At 34.6% G+C, this 12,500-nt stretch overlaps 1 protein-coding gene across 3 annotated transcripts in view; it reads right to left on the reverse strand.

Annotated features, from left to right (window-relative positions):
- The window catches only part of LOC144980234 (uncharacterized), a 240,613-nt gene extending 230,392 nt beyond the window's left edge, over nucleotides 1-10,221 (reverse strand). For 2 of the 3 annotated variants that reach the window (XR_013646843.1, XM_078927837.1), the window contains exons 1-3: nucleotides 10,152-10,221; nucleotides 7,613-7,666; nucleotides 2,287-2,352 (exon numbers count right to left, since the gene is read on the reverse strand). The gene's annotated coding sequence lies outside the window, so the exon portion shown is untranslated. Of the gene's footprint in view, nucleotides 1-2,286; nucleotides 2,800-7,612; nucleotides 7,667-10,151 lie in introns of those variants that run through there. The other variant, XM_078927838.1, reaches the window with a different exon arrangement.
- Nucleotides 10,222-12,500: the final 2,279 nt, after the last annotated feature.

Genomic DNA, 12,500 nt, shown 5'->3' on the forward strand with positions numbered 1-12,500 from the left:
TCCGCTAGTCAGATATAACGTAGCAACACACAAAACTGTGTGTTTTGATACAATATATTGAGAACTATTCATAAAAAGGCTGGCTAAAATCAATGATAAAGGTGATTGATGTCTATTGATCAAGCTGTAGAAACGTGTTTTTTCACGTGAAAACAAACTATAGATAGTAAATCTTGTGCCATCTGCTATGTTTACCAATCACTGTTATTGTTTACATGTTTTAGACAGTCCGAGAGGCGTGGTTATATTCCCTTCCACACGGTGTCTATAGATGCTGTACGCTTGGCTGAGAAACTTACAACATTGCCATCCGGAAATATAACGGACCGACGCAAAAAAAAAAACCCAAAAAACAACAACAAACAAAAAATAACTAAAAAACTATGTGTAACTTTGAACGTTTCTAGTCTGTCTGGTCAATACAGTTTAGTGATAATTACTTCTAAACATGGATGGCACAAAACAATAGCAGAGGTCTGAGAGACGTCAACTTCGATCTGTTCATACCCTACTTGAATCTATATTATAAACCCCTTAAAGAAACGTGCATGTAGATAAATGGCCCAAATAAATCAATGAGCTTTACCAAAACAAATGAAGAAAAACAATGTTATTGGCTAGGAAACTGATATCACTCCAAGATTGTTTGTTTTATGTTGTTGTTTTTTTTTGTTTTTATGTTGTATTTTCTTTACCCACTATCCCAACCTCCCCCGCCCCGTCCCTTCTATCCACCTGATGGTGAATTGATAGCTGGCTCTGCTAAACCTAGCGGAAAGTAGGTACTTTGTTATTGATAGGGTCATATCCAAAAAGGTGCACGCAATTACTACTGCCCATATTCCATTGCAGACATCGGAATAAATTCAGGCTCCACGAGTATCATAACTGTGATGGAACTTATTTTGTCTTGAATTGGGGTTATAAACACTTAGACAAGTGTCCCTCAAAAAGACAGCCCCTCCTATGTCATCAACGAACTTATTTTCTCAACTCGGCGTATATTTGATTCCTAGGGAAATAAAAGGCGCTTCATTCACATTCTCTCACCGTATTCAGGTGTTAAATGAGTACCTGGTCGTTTACAGCGTTGTCTCTGTCCGAAAAAAATTGTAACATTGCCTAACAGACGTCATATCCCGTCCTAAATGTTGCTGTTGGCCAGGGACCCCTTCTAAACCGCTTTGAGCACATTAATTGGATATTGCGCTATATAAAAAAGCTAATTGTGACAACAATGACCTTCGTGTCATAAATTTGGCAAAATGAGGGTCATTTAAATAGATCGGTATTTGAAGGACGAGTTTTATGGCCAAATTTTAAAATATGTACTTTCCAGAGTACAGCAGTTAGCTGGTCAATTTACAAAATGTAAGCCATTGTAATTATGCATTTGTCTTGTCATGTCATAACATATAAATTAAAATATAATTACGATAAGCCAAAGTTGAAAATATAAAAAGGTTGTAATATTCTGTGCATTTCACTTCCTCCATCTACGACAGTAAATACGTCACTATGAACTTCTTTCTACTAGTGAGTACAGATAATTGTGGAATGAGCTCTCCCCTGATGTAAAACTGACAAGGGATAGTCATTCTTTCAAAAAGCACCTTTATCTAATTCTAATTTTAAGTTGATTTTATTTCTGTTTTGACTGACAATTTCTATTGTACAATTTAAACCATTTTGTGTGTCTTTCCTTAGAATTATTAGTTTTTGGTTAAATCCCTTTATAAAGCGCTTTGAGCACGATAAGTGGATAATGCATTGTGGATAAAATAATCTGCAAGTCAAGTCATAGTTTTATGTCCGAATGAGCCAAGTGCTGAAAAGTCAAATTATATAATAATAATAATAATAATAATAATAATAATAATAATAATAATAATAATAATAATAATAATAATAATAACAATAATAATAATAATAATAATAATAATAATAATAATTAATAATAATAACAACAACAATAATAAATAATTAATAATATTAATAATAAAATAATAATAATAATAATAATAAATAATAATAATAATAATAATAATAATAATAATAATAATAATAATAATAATAATAATAATAATAATGATAATAATAATAATAATAATAATAATAATAATAATAATAAATAATAATAATAATAATAATAATAATAATAATAATAAAGTGTTTTCTATCGCGCTAAATGCCGAAGCCTCAAAGCACTTTACAATCTTATCAAACCATAAACACACTCATAACGGTCTCTATAAAACACGTATCAGATTCAAAATGCTGACTTACCTGTTAGAAATCCAAGCCTCCATGTTGTTATTTGGTATGACGAGGACAATGTCAGCCATTTTTTTCCTTTATGAATAAAGAAGTTTCATCTTTTAGAATGTTTATTCCATCATATATAAACACTGAATTCAACTTACCTATAGTGATCATTTGAGAAAACATTTAGTTCATCATCAAAACATGTCAAAAAGTCCCTTCCAATGAATTCCCAGTCTTTCGTCACACTAATCGGAACTGAGCAGAACCAAAAGACTATCGACTAGATACATTCATTCTCGATCGGTATTTCAGTACTTTCAAACTTTTAGTTAAAATCGAATGGATTCTAACACTATTATACATATGCAAAATCAATGTTTTGATGAGTTTCTCTGAGATTGAGTTTGTATATAATATTTACTTTTCGTAGATTAGAGAACACTGGCCAATCTTTTGTTTTAAATATTGTCATATAAGGTCATTGGAAGTCGTCAAATACATTTTGTTCTTTTCTTGAAAATATTTCACATTTTAGCCGATAAAGGGAAGGAATTTCAAATTCAGATTTCAGAAATTTAAAAAAAATGTACAAAAATACATGTTTATCTACACTTTTCTCCTTATCGACAAGACCTTCGCTAGTGATTTCAATTAGCGCCGATCATTATCGCCTTAGTGCCCATATTTAGTTTGTTTTCATTTAATTGAATCATTGAGTTTTCACCCGTTTTACGGGATTTTGGAGGAACGATGAAAATCAGGATAATTTAGGGTACAGTTACTAGATATTGAAACGTGAAATATTTCTTGTAAATGTACTGCATTTGTGATAAACAAAGTGGATTGCTGTTCTTGAGGCCAGTCAGTACGATGTGTCGCTGTGTTTTTTTTGAATTTCTACTCCTAAAATGAAAGAATTGGTGTTTTCTCCAAACCTATATGATAATCATAATGTTAAAGGATCAATGGGCTCTATGACAAATATTTTTATTATTATTATTATTATTATTATTATTATTATTATTATTATTATTATTATTATTATTATTATTATTATTATTATTATTATTATTGCAGTTCTCTCCGGATAATCGCAACTCGTTTATTCGCAACTTTCGGTTAATCCCAACTTTTCCGAAGAAAACGAATTAATTCTTAATGAGAGTCACTGGTTAATTGCAACAAACTTAGATTAATCGTAACCATCTTTTTGCCCTCAACAAGTGGTAAATTCAAGAAATCAATCAAACAAAATTTCATGTTTAAATTTCATCGTGGAAAAAATCGTCGCAGGTTAAAAAATCGAGAGTGAGTGGGATTTAATGCTATATTAGTGTGCCACCACTATATTATAGACAAAAGATGGTGGGCCTTTGCAGTATGGATTCGTGATGTCATCGGTGGCCATTGAATTGGAAGCAAAGGGGTGGAAATAGTTTTTACAACAGAAGGACAATGACAGTTATAAAGATATATCCTGTGATTTGGGATTGACAACTGTGTTTTGTGACCAACAAGATTGGCGAGAGCTTAACGTCTTTCATCACAGATAATCTCGTTGACTCTTAAACATGTTGAGAACAAAAGAGTGACATTTAATCAAATCTGAATAAGATGTTGAATTAACCAAAGCTGCTTTTGCTTGAAAAGATATATTCAGGGCAACCATATGTTTTTATTTGAATCTTATTGCTCAGTTTGTGGTGGACTAAGAACAAAGTTTACAACAACTATTTGATTTTGTGTTTACCATATATGTGTAAAATGTTGCGATAGTGGACTGGAAGCAAAACTTCGTTTAATCGCAACATTTTTGCTGATACCAAGGTGTTGCGATGTGTCGCTGTGTCATTTGAACTCCTACTCCTACATTTAAGTGATTCATTTTTCTCTCCAAGCCTATATGATAATCATAATGTTAAAGGTTCGGTGTGCTCTTATGACCGGCAATCTTCTTCTTCTTCTTCTTCTTCTTCTTCTTCTTCTTCTTTCTTCTTCTTCTTCTTCTTCTTCTTCTTTCTTTCTTCTTCTTCTTCTTCTTCTTCTTCTTCTTCTTCTATTATTATTATTATTATTATTATTATTATTATTATTATTATTATTATTATTATTATTATTATTATTATTGTGTTTGTGACACTGGAGCTGACGAGTGGGTTTTCGGATCTATGTTTGAATTCCAAAAGGCCAGAGTGTAAGAAATCTTTTCTTCTACCCCTCAATCAATTAGGACTTCGTCATATGTGAATAAAATACATTTTCTAAAGTATTTAAATGATACTTCTTTTTTAAGGATCTAATTTTAGTTATATTTAACGCTTGATAATCTGACGTCACAAAATATTATTGTAAATATGATATCAATACCCGTTATCTTTAAGGGATGAGATAAATGATATGGAGTTTTAAATATTTCTTTAAATTTTTCGCATGTTATAAATGCTAGCGAAGATAAGTTTAAACTATATCTTGAAAGATGCAATTTGTATATAGTGAAAATGCATTCATTCAAATAACTGTAGCAATTTGGAATAATATAAAGTTTGAGACAAAACGTTTATTTTATAGAGTGCCATTAATATGATGTTTACTGACATAATGGTTGGTGTAGTGATATATTTCAAATCGCTCACACTTTCTCAGGATTGTAGATACATCAATACATATTCTCAATACCTACTCTCACATCGTCGCCATGTGTTAATCGTTGTCGCCCTAGGCACGATTAAAGAAGGACTTGTGTGATAGCTACGGACTCGACACTGCATTGAAACTGCTTTAATTCACACCTAGATGCTAGGAGGTCACATCATAAATAATATAAGATACGCAGACGATACGGTCCTCATTGCAACATCAGAAATCCAACTTCAAAAGATTGTTGACAAAGTGGTAGTAGATAGTGAAGCCAAGGGAATGGAAGTGAATATCACCAAAACGGAATGCATGGTAATACAGAAAACCCCGAAAACAACAACACCTGCAATATAACGATTCACGGCGAGCAACTTACCAACGTAGAAAGTTTTAAATACCTAGGTTCAATAGTGACAACAGATGGAAGATGTAACCGAGACATACGAGCAAGAATAACTCAAGCCAAACATGCCTTCATGGACCTTGGAAACATTTTGAAAAACAAACAGATGTCGTTCGGGATTAGATTCCGAGTCTTGAAGTGCTATGGGTGGCCAATCTTGTTATACGGATGCGAAAGCTGGACTACAAATGCAGAAACACAAAAGAACATTGAAGCTTTTGAAATGTGGTGCTTGAGAAGGATGCAGAGAATATCGTATACTGCACACAAAACGAACGAAGAAGTGCTAAAACAAACATACCAACAAAGGAAACTAATGCCCTTAATAGCGGATCGACAACTATCCTTTTTCGGACACATAGTAAGGAAAGATAAGAATGAATACCTGGCAAGTTGTGGAAAAATACCTGGTAAACGCGCCCGGGGGAGACAAAGAAAAACACTCATAGACCAACTGAAGGGCTTCACCAACCTAACAATCCAAGAGCTGTTTGAAAAAGCAAGAGACAGGGAGGAATGGAGAGAGATAATTCATGCAGTATCTGAAGCCTGGACCAGGCATGGAACCTAGAAGAAGAAGAAGAAGATGCTAGACGAGATGGGCCATGTGGTTTGACCGCCATTGTTAACGGGCACACATAACCGACCTATTTAGAAATTAACAAGATTACAAGACGCTAACAACGATGACACACAGAACGCTATTGGTCTCAAGAAAACAACAAATAGTAAACCAGGCAAGGCCAAATCCTGGAACATTGTTGGTTCCTTGTGATTCACCAACTCCGGTGAGAAATGCATATAAACGATAACAGTGATCCATATCGCTCTCTCTTTCTATCTCATTTAATCTACTTAGGACTCACTGCTTCTATAGGGAACTCGAAAATTATACATAGCAAGAAACATGTGTGAATGAGGGTAGGTATTGGATATTTATTGACTATCTTTAACTAGATATTTATATATTATGTATATATCATTGTGTATATTGTATGTATGCTTTCCAACTGAATGAATTACATTACACGAATTACATTTACTAATGTGCAATTGCTAATACATGATAGTTCTATTCAGTATTTATCTGCATTGATTATTATGTTCTCATGATACTCATCTTTCCCTATCGCACTCATTTCATGTGTTCCGTTAATTAAATTACTAACACAAGTTAGTGGTGATGTCATGGGTATTAATTTAAATCCCTCACGACCCCACTATTATTAGGAATATTAGAATGTTGCAACCTAGTTACAGAATTGCTCCGGTATTTTCACAGAACGGTTTCTCACCAAACCTGCATCAGGTACCGACCAAACATGCATCAGGTTACCAACCAAACATGCATCTCGAGAACAAGCAACCGGATGTTTGGCTACAAGTGATACAGAGTGGAATCTTACAAGCGATATACTGATACTACTGGAACGGACAGGCTCCTGTCCCATATAACAGAAGAAACTTTAGCGCCGCCACCAGTCACCTCTAAGCCAAGCACACTTACAAAGAAAAATAAATAGTTTGTGATACTTGGAGACAATTAATTACTTATGGCCTAAATTTAATGAATAAAAACAGCGCTGTTATTCCTTGGCTAATTATGTGTTAACTTATTATTGTATGAGGCAATTATGTTGATTTATATTAAAGTACTTCTTCTTTAACGCGGATTGACTTACGTTCTGAAACTACCTATCCTTATATAACGTGCTAATAATCTACCACTACTTTTACTACCTATTTCCTTAAACCTAAAAACCACTCTCTTACTATCAGTCAAGTTGTCTGGAGCTTTACCCGACTATAACAGGGAAAAAATAAAGTGGCACCAGATAACTCAGTCTATGGGGAAACTATCTGACTCCTATCTCTTTACTCCCACTTGCCACTCTCCCACAAGTCGTGACAGTTGGTAACGATGGATAATCCATGATCGTGGATTGCTCATACGGTAAAGTCACGCTCTCCCCGGCCAGATGGAGTTGTCGTAACAGTAAGGTAGCGGGTTCGAGCCCCCATCGCCACCGCGAAATATGTATTCTCTATTGTCTTCTGGCACTTTCCTACTAATTTCATTTCTTGTATGTAGACTTCTGAGTTTTGATCCGCAGACCATAGCTATGTATTTGATAATTTGAAACAGCCATATTTCCTGAAAAATTGTCATATTAACAATGCATATGTATGAATGTATAATGTTGAAAGTAACATGAACGTTAACAAAGAACATGTAAAGGTCGTTAAAGTCTATTAGATCGTATACTGTACAATGGGGTATACAGGATAAAGAGAGATGATACTTACGCAAAATCCCCAGGTGATAAATACATTATGACAGTATTCACCCTTATCACAGCCCTGTAAAATAATATTTAAAAAACAAAAGTTACCCATCTGATCATGTCCGTATTAATATAATGATGTTATCTCTATGTGGTCGTGTGATATGATAATGGCTTTCGGATCGGAAAGTCCTGGGTTCGAGCTTCACTCGCGCATAGTTGAGTATTTTGAAAAGGCTCTTTACTCACACTCTCTCATCGTACTTAGTTGTGAAATGAGTACCGTAGAGCGTATAGTTGAGCGGTGTTTTGTGACGAAGCTTCCGGATGTGCGACGAACTGTACACGAGTGTGGTAAAGAACTTGCTGAGTGGATCGATCGTCATAACGTAGCAGTGTGAGCACCAATGGAAGATGCTCAGGTGGTAGAAATCTTTTTCTAAACTGTGTGTTTTGATAGATTATCAAAGGGCCACGAAATCGTAGAGGATCGTTAAAACTCTCCTTGCTCATTCTATAATATCTGAAAATAAAATATTTCAAAGATGGTATTGATGCTGTTCACTTAGATAATTTGATCACGACATTCCACCAACCTGATATAACGTACCAACTCACATATTTATCTGTAACCTTGACTATTCATTGTCTGATTGATACAATTAAGTGAGAACTACTCACAAAACTTATAGCCTGATGATAAAGCAAATCGTGAGTTGCATTCAATAGTTCAACCAATGGAGTCACTTATTTCCTTGAACACTACTAACGACAACTCACTAGGCGCTGCACAAGCCTATAAAATGACGTCAAAATATAAGTGCCATCGTAAACATAATATAGCATGACACTAGAACCCTCTAGGACTTATAATTTGATGTCATATTTTAGTTATGTGCAGCGTCTAGTGAGTTGTCGTTAGTAGTGCTCAAGGAAACAAGTGATCCCTGAACTATTGAATGCAATTCACGATTTGTTTTCTTTTGTGACCAAAGACTGGCATTTTGACGTCATTTTTTGGTCAGTGCCAGGATATAAGTTAACGATGGCTACAATCTCTGTGCCAGGATATAAGTTAACGATGGCTACAATCTCTGTGTCAGGCTATAAGTTAATGATGGCTACAATCTCTGTGTCAGGCTATAAGTTAACGATGGCTACAATCTCTGTGTCAGGCTATTAGTTAACGATGGCTACAATCTCTGTGTCAGGCTATAAGTTAACGATGGCTTCAATCTCTGTGTCAGGATATAAGTTAATGATGGCTACAATCTCTGCGTCAGGCTATAAACGATGGCTACAATCTCTGTGTCAGGCTATAAGTTAACGATGGCTACAATCTCTATGTCAGGCTATAAGTTAACGATGGCTACAATCTCTATGTCAGGCTATAAGTTAACGATGGCTACAATCTCTATGTCAGGCTATAAGTTAACGATGGCTACAATCTCTGTGTCAGGCTATAAGTTAACGATGGCTACAATCTCTATGTCAGGCTATAAGTTAACGATGGCTACAATCTCTATGTCAGGCTATAAGTTAACGATGTCTACAATCTCTGTGTCAGGCTATAAGTTAACGATGGCTACAATCTCTGTGTCAGGGTATAAGTTAACGATGGCTACAATCTCTATGTCAGGCTATAAGTTAACGATGGCTACAATCCGTCCGTATGTGGGTGTTCAATGTCAAGTCTGTAAACATGACTATTGAGTATTGATGGTATGTTTTGAAATAAGATACACACAATTTCTGACTGCTCTATTATCGTAAAAATACACAACAAGAAGCTCACAACATTGCCATCCGGAAATATAACGGACCAACAACGGAAACGGTGTGTTAACTTATACGTTTCAAGTCCAGATAATACAGTTTAGTGAAAACAACTCAGAATCATGGATGCCAAAAAAAAAAACAACAACAACAAAAACAAAACAAAAAAACAAACAAACAAACAAAAAAACAAACAAACAAACAACAAAAAAGCAATACCAAAGACCTAAGTGACGACAACTTCGTTCTATCTATTACTACTTCAGAAGTTTCGTGTCTCCATAATATATATTACTGTCTCCAGTACTACTGCTAATGGCCAGTGACTAGATGATACTCTCGCCAAAAATAATGACGTCAACTACATGTCCTAGTGTCGGGTTTACGAAGGCGACACTTGCACACGGTATATGTCTGTAGTATCTATGTTATCTATAGAATTTTATCATTTGACATATCATTAGAAGTAAAGAATCTAGAGCAATCATATAGTGCAGTATCAACTAAAAGTGTTCAAAGCGCTTTACAAAGGGTCCTTAGCCAACAACAATACCTAGCATTTAGAACAAGACTTGGCACCTGTTAGGCTATATTACATTTTTTTTCCGTCAGAGACAACGCTGTTAACGGCCTTGTACTTATTTTTCACCCTAGTACGGCAAGAGAATGACTGAAGAGCCTTTTGTTTTCAAGGACTCATCTATGTACCGCTAAGAGCGGGAACCCATAGCACAAGATCACACAGCCGCTTAACAATGAAATGTCCAATGACAAGATAAACTTACCAATCCTAAGAAGCAAAGTTTAGCCTGAACAGCATTAGCCAGGATAGCCAAAGCCAGGAACTTGAGTTGTGGAGAATGAGAAGAAAAAGTATATCATCATATCAAATCATATCAGTAATAGAGCTTTGTTGTGTTTCTTTTTAAGGGTTTTACGGCGCTTGTAACACATTACGGTCATATCAGCGCCAATAAAAAGGAAGGAAATGGGATAGCAAAAAGTTCTAGATTAAAGCACCCAAGAAAAGATAAGAGAAACGGGAAGTGGTTCAACTAAGAAACAGGTGCAGATTCCAAGAGCACGCTATCAAAGCACTTAGTTTGAGATCACTAAAAAGCCTCATCCAGACACAGGCACATGTCCCAACTATAATCCATTCCACAACCGTGCGCAGGCGTTGTCGTGGATATCTTCACAACCTTCTGGTGGATTTTAATGATACTTGGCTCGAACAGAAGAATTCTTAATGACATTAAGGCCATTTTTTTGTGCATCGGGTACAATACCATAATTTAGGATTTGTCCTCATTACGGTTTATAAAATTACGAAAGGTCTGGGATGAGTGAAAATTTTGATGTATGACAATACCATATTTTTCCCTTGTGATAATGATCACTGAACTCGTCCACAGGCTTTACCAGGGGTTTACATTTCACGAGATTCATGTGCACTTCTCAATAACATTGACATCATGGGTTAAAATGACACATCAAATCGTACACTTTGTACACACTTGACAATTGATACAATTTAATATTTGAATGCCAGAGGCGTAGCTGCATGTTAGGATTTCTACACTCATAAAAAGTGATAAATTTACAAGGATTTTAATTTCTTCAGAGAAGCGAAGCGCGGAATTCTTTTTCATGGTATGCGGCAGATAGCAATATGGCTCACAACCAGGAAGTCAGAGGGCAGACGTTAAATTAATCTTTTCTTTATGTCATCTATTATGCATCTCTTGTATTTGAAAACTGTGGTTCCTTTGAAAAGTTATACTTACAAAACTCCAATGAAATCTGTTGTTAATGAAGTTTATGTTCAGTTATGTTTCACATTAATGAAATAGCGCGAACACGTAGCGTAATCGATGGGTGACCAGTGAGGTTTCGTGGCATGTCTTATCCAACGTTTATGACGTTGTGATGAGTTGTCTTGCTCAACAATTGGTCACTGTTACGTCTTTGTAAAAAGGCAATGTCTTCTCGTCCGGTCCGAAATGGGTGTAAAATTCGAGTATCCCATGTTGTTGTTTTTTGTTTTTGTTTTGTTTTTGTGTTTTTTTTTTGACACTGATGTTTTTTTTTTATTAATTCCCTTTTGTTTAATGTCAATTTCATTTTGTAAAACTTGCATAGTTAGTGTGTGCGATTTTGTGTGTGTCTGTTTGATTCGGTATGAGTGTGATTATGGTTTGATAAGTATATTGTAAAGCGGTCTGTGGCTTCGGCATTTATTATTATTATTATTATTATTATTATTATTATTATTATTATTATTATTATTATTATTATCATTATTATTATTATTATTATTATTATTATTATTATTATTATTATTATTATTATTATTATTATTATTATTATTATTATTATCATTATTATTATTATTATTATTATTATTATTATTATTATTATTATTATTATCATATAATTTGACTTTTCAGCATTTGGCTATTTCGGACATAAAACCTTGACTTGGCTTGAACTTTTTTTATCCACAGTGCAATATCCACTAAACGTGCTCAAAACGCTTTATAAAGGGACCTAACCAAAAGCAATACTTAGCATCTTGGACGTGACATTACGCCTGTTAGGCGAAACGACATTTTTTTTCGGACAGAGACAATGCTCTTTACGACCAGGTACTCATTTTACACCTGAGTATGATGAGAGAATGTGAGTAAAGAGTTTTTATTTCCAAGGACTCAAATAGGCACCGAGAGAGGCTCGAACCCAGGATTTTCCAATCCTGAAGTGAATGCCATGACACAACACCACTTCGTCACACAAAATCGTTGTAAGGCGACGGGTAAATCCCCTTTTAAGACGAATGTTCACATAATAATAAGAATGAAATGATCAATACTCACTAGCAGAAAGAATAATTTCATATTGACGTCTTTGCTGTGGTAGATGGAGGAAGTGGAATGCACAGAATAATACAACCTTTTTATATTTTCAACTTTGGCTTATCGTAATTATATTTTAATTAATATGTTATGACATGACAAGACAAATGCATAGTTACAATGGCTTACATTTTGTAAATTGACCAGTTAACTGCTGTACTCTGGAAAGTACATATTTTAAAATTTGGCTATAAAACTCATCCTTCAAATATCGATCAT

Source organism: Berghia stephanieae, chromosome 9 (assembly GCF_034508935.2).
Source record: "Berghia stephanieae isolate SIO BIC M18660-M18661 chromosome 9, UCSD_Bste_1.3, whole genome shotgun sequence".
Classification (NCBI taxonomy): domain Eukaryota; kingdom Metazoa; phylum Mollusca; class Gastropoda; order Nudibranchia; family Aeolidiidae; genus Berghia; species Berghia stephanieae.